Source organism: Elephas maximus, chromosome 11, assembly GCF_024166365.1.
Source record: "Elephas maximus indicus isolate mEleMax1 chromosome 11, mEleMax1 primary haplotype, whole genome shotgun sequence".
Lineage (NCBI taxonomy): Eukaryota > Metazoa > Chordata > Mammalia > Proboscidea > Elephantidae > Elephas > Elephas maximus.
Genome location: NC_064829.1, coordinates 35,288,048 through 35,303,902, shown reverse-complemented (window position 1 = coordinate 35,303,902; position 15,855 = coordinate 35,288,048).

Here is a 15,855-nt window from a genome sequence, read left to right as displayed (position 1 = left end):
CATACTTCCAGACATCAAAATCTGAGGTAGTTGTCTATTGCTGTGTAACATTATTGCCACAACTTTAGGAACTTAAAACAACATGCATGTAGATGTCACAGCCTCTATGGGTCAGGAGTCCAGGTACCATTTAGCTGGGTCCTCTGCTGAGTACGGATCTACTGGGGAAAGATCTGCCTCCAAATTTGCGTGTTTGCTGGCAGTATTCCTCAGCCTCTTGAACTGAAGGCTTCAGTCTCCTGTTGGCTGTAGGAGCCCTAGGGGCATCGTAGTTAAGAGCTCAGCTATGGGGCAGTTCCACTCTGTCCTATAGGTTTGCTATGAGTTGGAATTCCCTCGACGGCAACAGGTTTGGTTTGGTGTATATACATGCATGTGTGTGTGTGTACATATACACACATACGTATACATCTATGCATATATATACATATGTGTATTGTATCTACATATATACATAATGTATATTATATCCACATCATAAGCCTCAAAAAATGATGTAATAATTTTAACTTTAAACAATCAAGTGATTTATAAATAAAGAGGAAAAAAGTAAAAAAAGAAACCAATGGTCTTCTGGCCTCCCTGGTTTCTGATGAGAATTCAAATATTAATTGGATTGTCATTCCACTGTATGTAACACCTTATTTTTTCCTTTAATGTTTTCAGTAAAGCAGGCTTCCTACTACCAAGCGAGGAGAAAGAAACAAAAGCAAATAAATTGAATATAATGAAGTAAACAATAAATTCACTGGCAAGTACTTGCAGCTTAATTCTGGAGGACAATCATTTGCTTTATCATGAGTAGAACAATCACTTTCTATACTCTTGTTTCCTAAATACTCTTGTTTCCTAAATGCTGAGAAACAAACCCAGTGATGCTTAAAAACAGTTTTCCTCAAAGGACGTATGTGTATATGTATGTATGTGTTGTGTGTGTATGAAAATATATATGTGAAAAAGATATATATGTGTCATGTTACATTTTTCTGAAAAACATTGCTTTTGAAAACTGCCATAAAAATGCATGGTGGCAGAGGTGCTCAACTTGAGGTGCTCCATCCTTCACAGGAATATCCCAATACAGACTTATTATTTTATCAAGTATACTATAATTTACTTAGGCAATATGGAACAGTGAAAAGTGCCATAGCTGGTTGACTTGTCTAGGCAGTAAAGGCTCCAGTCACCATTTTATGTCTTAGTGCTCTTAAACATGTCATAATGAATTTCTTCCAAAGCCTGTGTATAAGACCAGGATAAACTAAATAAAAATAACTGTCAGAGGCTTCCTCACCTCCTTCCAAAAGTCTGAAGCTGCTAAAATATTGTTTTCTCACAATAATTTTCTGAATCTTTGTTTTTCTGTATCATTTCCTGTATTGTAAGGCTTTCTTTGCCTTGGTCTCAAAGCAAAACCTGTAGGTACAGGGAGGTTGAGAGTGGCCAGGCCAGGGAGCTTCCCCTAGGTGTGTTTTATTAACCATGACCACTTTGAAGGGTATATTAACTTTTGTGTTTGTCTTTCTTTAGTGAACTAATCGCAATACATCCAAAGCCTGCACTTACTTCTAACATTCAAACCAGGGCAGAGATCATAATGAGATGCACGTATTATCGGATTCGAAAGATTTTTTTAGATACCGTTACTTCATTTTTCTATGCAGTCCATCTACCTACTTCTTGATTAAGTCTTACAAATGTGATAGATCTGTTACATTGGTTAAGAGCAGCACATTTGTGAAGTCATACCAATTTTTCAATGTGCCAGCTATTATGGATATAACTTTCAGCATTTCCAATTATGCTTGGGAAGCACCACTGTGATCTGAAATTAACTTTTTAAAAATGTGCAGGGAAATAAAACACTTCCAAAGCAGCAACACTTTCATCTGGGTCATGTTCCTTTCTGCCAAAATTAATGTGTATATAATATAAATTCTTTAGTATAAATACTTTGGTTTAATTTCGTTGGCACATTGATAACCTTTTCACACCAACACTTCTCAGCCTGATTAGAAACTGAAGAGCCGGGGACAAGACTTAACATGTTTAACTCAAGTTCCTAGAAAACTATGTGCAAAAAGTAATAGCTACTCTAAGTCATGGACTGTAGCAAGGTGTAGAAGGGCAAACACCTGAAGAGACAGCCTGTAGGACGAGCCCACATGTCTCCAGTCCCAACAGAGACCAAAAAAACAAAAATTCTAGAATTAAACAAAGGCCAAGTGATTACTTCTGTCACCAGTGAGCTAGGATTCACATCCAGATCTGCCTGGTTCTGACACTGCCTGACAGAGCTAATGGATGTCAAGGAGAAGCATAACTTCCAGTGGTCTTCATTTTTCTAGAAAAAGAAAAGCGTGTTTATTTTGAATGATATTACTATAAATGGCTTACTCTAAACTAGAGGAAAATACACTTAAAGCTTAGTTTCAATGGTAACAAATGCATTCCAAATTAATTTAAATGACAGTAAAGGTTGTTGAACTTTGATAAAGGGGTATATAAAAAAAAAAAAAAAAACCTGTTGCCATGGAGTTGATTCTGACTTACAGTGACCCCATGGGACAGAGAACTGCCCCACAGGGTTTCCAGGGAGCAGCTGGTGCATTCCAACCGCGGACCTTTTGGTTAGCAGCCAAGCTCTTAACCACTGCACCACCAGGGCTCCACTGCACTACCGTAACTCTATAAATAGGTATGTTATTGTTGTTGTTAGGTCCCTTCAAGTCGATTCAGACCCATAACGACACCATATAGCCTTTTCAAACTTCCGAACAATATTTCTAAACTAAATTCCACACTGGGTAATAATTATACCCCAGATCCGTTGGTGGCGCAAATGGTCGCACTTGGCTGCTAACGGCAAGTTTGGCAGTTTGAACCCACACAGCAGTGTCTCAGAAGAAAGGCCTATTAAGATTACAGCCAAGAATACCCCGTGGAGCTCAGTTCTACTCTATAACACATGGGGTCTCCAGGACTCAGAATTGACTTGACTTTTGTTGTTTATGTTTTTAATGTTCATATCATTCATTTTTTCAGGCAGGAACTAAGGCAAGTGACATTATAGTTGAGTATCTCCTATGCTAGAACCACACAGTAAACGTGGAAATAAAATGAAAGAGATCTCATGGTTTTGTTATCTATGAAGAAACAAGAGCTTAAGAACTTTAGAAGGTGATTTGATTAAAATTAGTTGACTCTTTAGTTGACTAAATATTTTTAGGTTGTACCAGTACAGCTGTGCGATTTTTTCTAAAACTGAGACTACTGATATTATAAATCAATTATAAAACTCAGCTAACATAATGAGCTAAAACTTAAATAATTTCTGTTGGACCTAACATTTCTAAACGTTGTTAAACATCCGGATACAATCTGAACCCCAATTTTTGTCTCCAAGGAAACAGAGAGGATTCGTGTATCTGTAAGAATTGTTTCAACTTCTAAGTAATCAATATATATTAAGAACCTGCCATACGCTCTGTGGAAACCCCAGTAGCGTAGTGGTTAAGTGCTACGGCTGTTAACCAAGAGGTCGGCAGTTCGAATTGCCAGTTGCTCCTTAGAAACTCTATTGGGCAGTTCTACCCCATCCTATAGGGTTGCTATGGCTCGGAATAGACTGGACAGCAGTGGGTTTGGTTTTTGGGGATTGTATGCTCTGTATTTTGCTATGTGCTAGCAGGAGAACAAAAAAATTAGCTCCATAGCCTTCTAGAATTATCAGAGTCAACAACACATGAACAATTCAGGAAAATTTAGTACTAAACTGCTTAATTCGTCATTATAAGGATGCAGAGAAGATGAGACATGTTGACTTCAAAAGTCAAAGTCTTTATAGGTAGAATGCAACATTAAAAAAATATATACATATATATTTTTTTTAATGTTGCAACATTAGCATAGCCTTAAATGTGAGTAGGATTGCAGTTAGGTGAAAGGCAGGGATGGATACTTTTCAGACAAAAGGAGCAATAACTAAAATAACATAAGAATCATCAACTCATAAAATGATGGTGAAAGGGCCCCTGTGCTGGCAAGAGAGAGCCAAGTAAAGAAAGAACTGTTTTCTTCCCCTTCTGGCCAGAGCTCCGTCTTACTCTCACAACCCTTTGGTGCTCATGGGTACCTCTAGGGACGAAGTACTTCTCCTGCATCTGAACGTTTATTGGGAAGCTGCTGCACACAGTGTGTGCTGCTGCAAGGCAGGGGCCTTTATGATTGTTTGAAACTGAAGAAACGGGTGTGTGCCACAAATCACTCTTTTTACAGGGTATTGAATGAAGTGTCCGAATTTTTGGTAAGAAAAGTAGAAATTTTGAAAATTTTTGTTTATTACACACTACATACCAATAGACCCCAGTGGGGACTCTGGGGTATAATTAAAACCAAAAAAATCAAACCCATTGCATCCATTCTGGCTCATAGTGACCCTCTAGGACACAGTAGGACTGCCCCGTAGTTACCAAGAAGGGCCTGGTGGATTTGAACTGCTGACCTTTTGGTTAGCAGCCATAGCCCTTAAACACTACACCACCAGGGTTTCCAGGGTATAATTAGTGGTAGTTTATCTGTACCGCTAAACACTTAGGGTAAGCTTGTGGGAGGGGGCAAGAAAAATAAATTCACATAACTTATCAAAAAGTCAGACACGTTCAGTGATTCAGTAGGCTTCCATTAATGAAAATACATGGTATCAACAAAAATCCGAGGCAGAAAATATTTGGTTCACAACAGGGATAGAGAAAGTTTCCATAGTAAGAGAGCAAGGGTTAAAAGAACCCAGTGTAGGATTCATTCAGCCTGCAACTATCCATTAGGTTGTCTACCTCATTCTGATACCTTCTTAATTGCCACTTTTTAAGACGAAGAAAGAACTCTACTAATAATCAGTACAAATCCATATCAAATCAGTAAAACAGTGAAATATATTTAAAAAATAGCAAATGCCCCTTTTGGGGGCAGAAACAGTAAATATTCTATATCTAAGTTCACTAAAAATTAAAAAAAATAAAACAACCCAGCATGCTTTTTCATCTGCTGTTTACCAAATATAACTGAGTTTCGTGAGTGAAGGAATACATAAAATTATTTAGCTCTCTGGGGGATACAAACAGTTAACACACTTGGCTGATACCCAAAAGGTTGGTGGTTCCAGTCTACCCAGAGTCACCTCAGAAGAAAGTCCTGGAAGAAAAATCAGCCTTTGAAAATCCTACGGAGCACACTTCTCCTCTGATCCACATGGCGCGCTCATGAGTTGGAATCAACGAGATAATAACTGGTTTTTATTTAGTTTTTATTCCAAAGAAAGCCATGAGATTGTTTTGTCAGTTTATGACATTTCCCAGGGGGAAGTGCAATTCCAGCATGAGGCCAAGTCCTTCTACAGTGAAGCTTGAGGACAGGGGAAAAATGAAAGGTCAAAAGTTGATGGAATCAGTGAGCATTGTGAGCCGCCATGTTTTGGCTCCCTACTGATGATGCTCCAGACAGGATGTGTAGCCGGACCTGCAGAGCTATAGCCACCATAACGGCCACTCCTTACTTTAGAATGTCTCAAAAAATTGTATCCGAGAATATCATGTACTTAAAAGTGAGTATGGAGCCCTGGTGGGCAAAAGTTACGTGCTCAGCTGCGAACCAAAAGGTTGGCAGTTTGAACCCACCCGCAGCTCCTTGGGAGAAAGACCTAGAAATCTGCTCCCGTAAAGATTATAGCCTAGGAAGCCCTAGGGGGCAGTTCTGCTCTGTCCTATAGGGTCACTACGAGTTGGAATAGACTCAGCAGCACCTAGCAACAATGACAATATAACCAAAAACCGAACAAAACCCATTGCCGTCAATTCTGACTCATAGGGACCCTATATAAGGACGTACACAAATTGAAAAAGATGAATGTGACAATACAAAAGGACTTTATATCCAAGAACCAAGATTCTGGAAAGCCATACGGTAGTGATTGGCAGAGGATAAGCTGCAATTATATTAAATAATAATAATAAGCTTCCACGCTGTGTATAGACAAACTCTTCAAGTTCTGCATAATCAAAGTAGGCTCACTTAAAAAATTCTGTGTTAGAAGTAAGTGGTAATATGTATCGGTAATTCCATCTGTGAATGACTGCACAACAATCTCCGTAAAAAAACATGACCCTAGTTATGAATATGTAGATACTCTACAGGGTTGTTGAGAAATAGAGAAAGTACATAAACCAATATTAGTACATAAATGATAAAGGTAAAAAGCAGTAAAGCTACACTCAAAATATAGAGGAAACTTCAGGAACGGCAGGTGACCAGCACACCTCTTCTTTTCTTTCTGAAAGATACAACCTGTAATTACAGAGGGTGCTCATTCGGGACAGGCTTGATGGAAAGCACGACATTTCCTAAAGCAACACCACCCTCTCCTTCCTCGAGATCACAGGTATTCACAAATAAAATCAAAGATTAACTTTGACTTTAAAGATGGTCACATGGTCATTTAACTTAGAATAGCGCTCAGATTTGGAAGAAAACTTACACTTATGGTAAATAGCTGTGATACAAAACCTCGGTCTTTGACATGCGTTAAGAAGATGATCACAGATGAAAAGCCCTTTTATTCCCTGAACTGGGGAACATAAATACATTCATACATATTTCACAATGTATCTTGAAATAATTTTAGATTATTTAGGAACAGATTAGTTTAACGCTTTCCAAGGATAATGTAAATCATAATTTAAAATGTAGGCAATATGACATTACCGTCTCTACTTAGCGAATAAGCGGAAACAACAGTATGCTATACGTCATTTAAAACCCAGAGATACATTTGGTTATTTTATGTTTGAATTATATAAGATTTGGAACATATAATGCCAGGTCTCTTCAGGGTGCTCATGACAGAAATTCAATACAAACCGGCTTAAACAAAATGAGAATGTATTAGTTCAAATAACTAAAAAGTCCAAGGGTAGATCTCTCTAAGCCTGGCTGGATCCAGGGCTCAACCTGTGTTATCAGGCTTTAGTCTTACTGTACCTCTTAGTTCTATTTAGACTATGTGGTCTCAATTTTCAGGCAGCATCTCTCTTTGTGGTAAGTTACCTGCCTATATAAACCAAACCCAGTGCTGTCAAGTCGATTCTGACTCATAGCGACCCTATAGGACAGAGTAGAACTGTCCCTACAGAGTTTCCAAGGAGTCTCTGGTGGATTCAAACTGCCGACCCTTTGGCTAGCAGCCGTAGCACCTAACCGCTATGCCACCAGGGTTTCCTCTGCCTATATAGCCATGCCTAAATTATGTATGCAGAGTCCTTTGTATGTAGAGCTTGATATACATATAGAAACATGTTAAAGTCTAAAAAAAACAATATTGAGAGAAAAAAGAGATAGTAACACCGATTTTAAATTACCAACATACACAGAGGCAAAAAATACAAGAATACATATATTATATACATACACACGCACACACACACACACACATATATATATATATACTTGTTAGGTGTCCTTAGGTCAGTTTTGACTCATAGAGACCCTACATACAACGGAAAAAAACACCGCCCAGTCCTGCTCCATCCTCACAATTATTGCTATGTTTGACCCCATCCTTGCAGCCACTGTATCAGACCGTCTTGTTGAGGAGGCTCTTCCTTCCTCTTTTGTGGCTGACCCTCTACTTTACCAAGCATGATGTACTTCTCCAGGGACTGATCCCTCCTGATAACATGTCATAGGTATGTGAGATGAAATCTCCACATCCTCCCTTCTAGGGAGCATTCTGGCTCTACTTCTTAAAAACGGATTTGTTCGTTCTTCTGATAGCCCACGATATATTCAACATTCTTTGCCAACACCATAATTCAAAGGCATCAATTCTTCATTGGACTTCCTTATTCATTGTCCAGCTTTCACCTACATATGAGGTGATTGAGAATACCATGATTTCATTCTTTGCTTTTTAACACTTTAAAGTGGTCTTTTGCAGCAGATTTGCCCAGTGCAATATGTTGTTTGCTTTCTTGACTGCTGCTTCCATGGATATTGACTGTGGTAGCAAGTATAATGAAATTCTTGACAAGTTCAACATTTTCTCTGTTTATCATAATGTTGCTTAATGGTCCAGTTTTGAGGGTGTGTGTGTGTGTGTGTGTGTGTGTGTGTGTGTGTGTGTGTTTTATGTTGAAGTGTAATCCATACTGACGGCTGTAGCCTTTGATCTTTATCAGTACCAGTAAGTGCCTCAACTCCTCTTTGCCTTAAGCAAGCAAGGTGGCGTTATCTGCATACCACACATTGTTAATGAGTCTCCCACCAATACTGGTGCCACATTCTTCTTCGTATACTCAGCTTCTGTGATTATTTGCTCAGTTTACAGATTGAATGAGTATGGTGAAAGGATACAGCCCTGACACACAACTTTCCTAATTTTAAACCACCCATTATCCCCTTATTCTCATCAAACGACTGCCTCTTGGTCTATTTACAAGTTTGCTGTGAGCATGATTTGTTGTTAGGTGCCCTCAAGTTTGTTCCAACTCACAGCGACCCTATGCACAACAGAATGAAACACTGCCTGCCCTGTAAAATCCACACAGTCGTTATGCTTGAGCCCATTGTTGCAGTCACTGTGTCAATCTATCTCGTTGAGGGTCTTCCTCTTTTTCAGTGACCCTTTAGTTTACCAAGCATGATGTCCTTCTCTAGGGACTAACCCTCCTGATAACATGTCCAAAGTACCTGAGACAAAGTCTTTCCACCCTTGCTTATAGGGAGCATTCTGGCTGTACTCCTTCCAAGACAGATTTGTTCGTTCTTCTGGCAGTCCATGGTATATTCAACATTCTTCACCTAACACCATAATTCAAAGACATCAATTCTTCTTCAGTCTTCGTTATTCATTGCCCAGCTTTTGAATGCATACGAGGTGGTTTAAAATACCCTGGCTTCAGTCAGGTGCACCTTAGTCTTCAAAGTGACATCTTTGCTTTTCAACACTTTAAAGAGTCTTTTGCGGCAGATTTGCCCAATGCAATATGTTTGATTTCTTGACTGCTGCTTCCATGGGTGTTGATTCTGGATCCACGTAAAATGAAATCCCCGACCACTTCAATCTTTTCTCCATTTATCATGATGTGGCTTATTGGTCAGTCGTGAGGATTTTTGTTTTCTTTATGATGAGGTGCAATCCATACTAAGAGCTGTAGCCTTTGATCTTCCTCAGTAGGTGCTTCAAATCCTCTTCACTTTCAGCAAGCTACATTGTGACAACTGCATATCACAAGTTGTTAATGAGTCCTCCTTCAATCCTTATGCCTCGTTCTTCTTCATATAGTCCAGCTTCTTGATTATTTGCTCAGCATACAGATTAAATAAGTATGGTGTAAGGATAAAACCCTGATGAATACCTTTCCTGATTTTGAACCATGCAGTATCTCCTCGTTCTCTTCGAACAACAATGTCTTGGTCCGTTTACCATTCCTCATGAGCACGATTAAGTGTTCTGAAATTCCCATTCTTAGCAACGTTATCCATAATTTGTTATGATCCATACAGTTGTATGCCTTTGCGTAGTCAATAAACCACAGGTAAACATTTTTCTTGTATTCTTTACTTCCAGCCAAGATCCATCTGACATTGGCAAAGAAATACCTGGTTCCACATCCACTTCTGTAACTGGCTTGAATTTCTGGCAGTTCCCTGTCCATGTACTGCTACAACTGCTTTTGAATGACCTTCAGCAAAGCTTTACTTGTGTGTGATATTAATGATATTCTCAATAATTTCCGCATTCTGTTAAAATGGGCATAAATATGGATCTCTTCCAGTCAGTTGCCCAGGTTGCTGTCTTCCGAATTTCTTGGCATAGATGAGTGCCTCTAGCACTGCATCTGTTTACTGAAACATCTCAATTGATATTCCATCAGTTCCTGGGATCTTTCTTTTTGCCAATGCCTTCAGCGCAGCTTGGACTTCTTCCTTCAGTGCCATCGATTCTTGACCATATGTTACCTCCTGAAATGGTTGAAAGTCCATCAATTCTTTTGGATACAATGGCTGTGGATTCCTTCCATCTTTTTTTGATGCGTCTTGTGTCGTTCAGTATTTTGCCCATAGAATCCTTCCATATTGCTACTCGAGGTTTGAATTTTTCTTCGTTTCTTTCAGCTTGAGAAATGCTGAGGGTGTTATTCCCTTTTGATTTTCTAACTCCAGGACTTTGTGCATTTCATTATAATACTTTACTCTGTCTTCTTGTGCTGCCATTTGAAATCTTCTGTTCAGTTCTTTTACATGGTCATTTCCTCCGTTCACTTTACCTACTCTACATTCAAGAGCAAGTTTCAGAGCCTCTTCTGACATCCACTTTATTTTGTCTTTCTTTCCTATCTTTTTAATGATCTTTTTTCTCTCTTCATGTATAATGTCCTTGATGTCATTCCACAACTCATCTGGTCTTCAGTCATTAGTGTTCAATGAGTCAAATCCATTTTACAGATGGTCTTTAAATTCAGGTGGCATATACTCAAGGTCGTATTTTGGTACTCTTGGATTTGTTTTAATTTTCTTCACCTTCAACTTGAACTTGCATATGAGCAATTGATGGTCTGTTTCACAGTCAGCCCCTGGCCTTGTTCTGACTGATGACATTGACCTTCTCCCTTGTCTCTTTCTACAGATATAGTTGATTTGATTCCTACGTATTCCATCAGGTGAGGTCCATGTGTATAAAAAAAATATAGTCACCGTTTATGCTGTTGAAAAGGTATTTGCAATGAATAAGTCTTTTGTCTTGCAAAATTCTGTCATTCGATCTCTGGCATCGTTTCTATCACCAAGGCCATATTTTCCAACTACCTATCCTTGTTCTTTGTTTCTAACTTTCACATTCCAGTCACTAATAATTATCAATGTATCTTGCTTGCATGTGTTTGATCAATTTCAGACTGCAGAAGTTGGTAAAAATCTTCAATTTCTTTCTCTTTGGCCTTAGTTGTTGGTGCATAAATTTGAATAATAGTCATATTAACTGGTCTTCCTTTTAGGTGTATGGATATTATCCTACCACTGACAGCAATTGTACTTTAGATCTTGAAATGTTCTTTTTGACAATGAATGTGATACCATCCTCTTCAATTTGTCATTCTTGGCATAGTAGACCATATGTTTATCCTATTAAAATGGCCAATACCAGTCAATTTCAGCTCACTAATGCCTAAGATGGAAACACTGGTGGCATAGTGGTTAAGTGCTAAAATATTGATCTTTATCCATTCCATTTAATTTTTGACACCTCTGATTTTCTTAGATTCATACTCCATACATTCCATATTCCTATCATTAATGGCCTGGAAAGCTTGGCTTCACCTACCTCATTAAGGTCAACTCTACTCTGAGGAGGCAGTTCTTCCCTAGTCACATTTGGAGTGCTTTCAAACCTGAGGACTCATCTCTGGCACTGTATCAGACAATGTTCCACTTCCATTAATAGGTTTTTACTGGCCGCTTTTTTCAGAAGTAGACTTCCAGATCCTTCTACCTAGTCTTTCTTAGTCTGGAAGCTCTGCTGAAACCTGTCATATATGTATATAAACCCATTGCCCTCGAGTCAATTCCAACTCATAGCAAACCTATAGGACAGGGTAGAACTGCCCCATAGAGTTTCCAAGGATTAAAACTGCTGACCTTTTGGTTAGCAGCCATAGCTCTTAACCACTATTCTACCAGGTTTTCCTATGTGTGTGTCTGTCTCTCTGTCTATGTATATATCTGTTGTCATGGAGTCAATTGCAACTCATAGAGACCCTAAAGGACAGGGTAGAACTGCCCCATAGGGTTTCTGAGGAGTACCTGGTGGATTCAAACTGCTAACTTTTTGGTTAGCAGCCAAGCGCTTAACCACTGCCCCATCAGGGCTTTGTGTGTGTGTATATATATATATATATATATATATATATATATATAGTAACCTAACTAAGGGCATGATTAATTCATCATTTTCACAGGCCTCTAAAAAAAAAAAAGATGACCTCTAACAAAAATGAATAGTTTGAAATTGAAACTATTGTCATGGTATGAACATGGACACTACAGAATAAAGTTTTTCTCATTCAGCCAATTATGGTTCCTACAGACTGAGGGTTGACTCACAGCTTCCTTACTCTAAAAATAGAGGGAGTCCATGAACATGGTCAGCTTGGTCTCATCTAGACACTCCCTCACATTTCTCACTCAAGAGAGTGAATCTTGAAGCAATGTTCAGGAAGTGACTGTAAAAGCACTTGTTGAGTGGGAATGAGAGGAAATTCTCATTAGCAACCCACTCCTTTTGAAATGTGACCTGACAACCAGTCATTACCTGACATAATAGGAGATCTGACCACATGAAAAAGATGTATGAAACTGGTCTCTGAAAACGAAAGATAATTAGGCCTATTGAGAGAACTTTAAAACAGCTCCAATTTGCTCAAAGTGGTCAAATAAGAATCTTATCCTTATGAAAAAAAAAAAAAAGATGATATGTTGTGAAAAGGAACACAGACCTCTTAAGATTAAATATTATTTTCAAGAAATAAAGATAAATTTTTAAATAAAGTCATATAAATCTGCCAGAATAAAGAGCAAAAATACAAGGTACAGTAGTCTTTTATTGCTGCATCCCAAATTACTACAAGCTTATGGCTTAGAACAACACCCATTCATTTTCTCACACTTCTGTATGTCAGAATTTCAGGCATAGCAGAGCTGGGTCCTCTGCTCAGGGTCTCACAAAACTGGAATAGTCAGCTACATTCTCATTGGGAGCTCAAGGTCCTTCCCAGCTCTTGAAGTTGTTTTGTAGTTGTAGGATTGAGGTCCCAGTTTTCTTGCTGGCTGTTGGCCAGGGGTCACACTCAGCTACTCACATGGCCCTCACAGAACAGGGCAGCTCACTTTTTTGAAGCTGAAATCTCTCTCCAGTTTTCCCGGAAGGAGTCTTACATAATGAAAATGTAATCACAAGAATTACTATTCCATCGTCTTTACCAGATAAGGTAATCTAAGCAAGGAAGTGACTATACCATCATATTCACAGGCTTTATCCACACTCAAAGGGAGGGACTTATATAAAACATGTACACGGTGAGGTAGGAATCTTAGGGGTCATCTTAAAATTTCCCTTAACATACATGGGTAAAGAAGTGTGGTAAGACATACTATGCATCAATAAAGAACAGTGATGAATCTGTGAAACATTTCATGACATAGAGGAATCTGGAAGGCATTATGCTGAGTGAAATTAATCAGTTGCAAAAGGACAAATATTGTACAAGATCACTATTATAAGAACTTGAGAAATAGTTTAAACAGAGAAGAAAATATTCTTTGATGGTTACAAGAGAGGGGAGGGAGCGAGGGAGGGAGGGGAGGGTTCACTAATTAGATAGTAGATAAAAACTACTTTAGGTGAAGGGAAAAACAACACACAATACAGGAGAGGTCAGCACAACTGGATTAAACCAAAAGCAAAGAAGTTTCCTGAATAAACTGAATGCTTTGAAGGCCAGTGTAGCAGGGGCGGGGGTTTGGGGACCATGGTTTCAGGGGACATCTAAGTCAATTGGCACAATAAAATCTATTAAGAAAACATTCTGCATCCCACTTTGGAGAGTGGAATCTGGGGTCTTAAATACTAGCAAGCGGCCATGTAAGAGACATCCATTGGTCTCAACCCACCTGGAGCAAAGGAGAATGAAGAATGCCAAGGACACAAGGTAATTATGAGCCCAAGAAACAGAAAGGTTCACATAAACCAGAGACTACATCAGCCTGAGACCAGAAGAACTAGATGGTCCCTGGCTACAACCGATGACTGCCCTGACAAGTGAACACAACTGAGAACCCCTGATGGAGCAAGAGAGCAGTGGGATGCAGACCTCAAATTCTCCTAAAAAGACCAGACTTAATGGTCTGACTGAGACTAGAAGCACCCCAGTGATCATGACCTCCAGACCTTCTGTTAGTCCAGGACAGGAACCATTCCCAAAGCCAACTCTTCAGACAGGGATTGGACTGGACAATGGGATAGGAAAGGATGCTGGTGAAGAATGAGCTTCTTGGATCAAGTAGACACTTAAGACTATGTTGGCATCTCCTATCTGGAGGGGAGATGAAAGGACAGAGAGGGTCAGAAGCTGGCAGAATGGACACGAAAAGAGAGAGTGGAGGAAAGGAGCAGGCTGTCTTGTTAGGGGGAGAGCAATTAGGAGTGTATAGCAAGGTGTATATAAATTTTTGTGTGAGAGACTGACTTGGTTTGTAAAGTTTCATTTAATGCACAATAAAAATTAAAAAGAAAAAAGAAGTGGTAAGACACATAGAAAACCAGTCTAAGACGTTTAATATTACACTAATAAACCTGAAAACCCACTGCCGTCTAGTCGATTCGGACTCATAGCAACCACATAGGGTTTCCAAGCCAGTAAATCTTTATGGAAGGAGACTGCTACATCTTTCTCCTGAGGAGCCGCTGGTGGGTTTTCTTTTAAATCAAAGTTTATAGTTCCTTAAATATTTTCTCAGATTTCCTTAAATATATTCTCAGAGGCTTGGGATTTTACACTTTTTATGCAGCTTTTACTTTTTAGGTAGCACAACCATTTCATCCCTTCCCCTTTATTTATTTAATTTTATTGTGCTTTAAGTGAAAGTTTACAAATCAAGTCAGTCTCTCATACAAAAATTTATATACGCCTTTTTCCTATATACCGCTGGTTCCTCTCCCCCTAATGAGACAGCACACTCCTTCCCTCCACTCTCTATTTTCATGTCCATTCAGCCAGCTTCTGATACCTTCTGCCCTCTCATCCCCCATCCAGACAGGAGCTGCTCACATAGTCTCATGTGTCTACTTGATCCAAGAAACTCACTCTTCACCAGTACCATTTTCTAAGCCATAGTCCAGTCGCTGGTGATTTTGAACCACCAACCTTTCAGTTAGCAGTCGATCACTTCAGCCACGGTCACAAGAAGAGTGTAAATGGAGGGAAATAAAACTTCAAGGAAATAATAGATAAGGCTTTCTCAGAACTGAAAGACAGAAGTCTTCAGAATGAAAAAACTCACTGAAACCTAGGGTAAAGAAAATAACAGATCTGCAACTAGACATCTCATGTCAAGGAGAAAACGGAGATCTTAAAAGCTTCCAAAGAGGAATAAAAAACAAGCCAACTGACTGGCATCTGAATTCTGTAGTAAGCCAAACCTTCAACTGGGTGTGAAGGCTGAATAAAAATTTCTGGCATACAAAGATTCAAAAAGCATATATTTTAAGTACAAGATTTTAGAGAATTACTTGAGGGTGCCCTACAAAAAATAAGAGAGCAGAGCAACAAAAGAGAGATAACCCAGGTCCATCCAGGAGAAGTTGAGGAAAATTCAAAGATGATCATTGTGCTGCCAGATTCCAGCAGGAGGACGGGGTTGGGACACTTTTTTTTTTTTTTTTAATAATTTTTATTGTGCTTTAAGTGAAAGTTTACAAATCAAGTCAGCCTCTCACATATAAACTTATATACACCTTACTACATACTCCTACTTACTCTCCCCCTAATGAGTCAGCCCGCTCCCTCCTTCCCGTCTCTCCTTTCGTGACCGTGCCAGTTTCTAACCCTCTCTACCCCTACCCTCCCATCTCCCCTCCAGACAGGAGATGCCAACACAGTCTCAAGTGTCCACCTGATACAAGTAGCTCACTCTTCATCAGCATCTCTCTCCAACCCATTGTCCAGTCCAAACCATGTCCGATGAGTCATCTTCTGGAATGGTTCCTGTTCTGGGCCAACAGAAGGTTTGGGGACCATGACCGCCGGG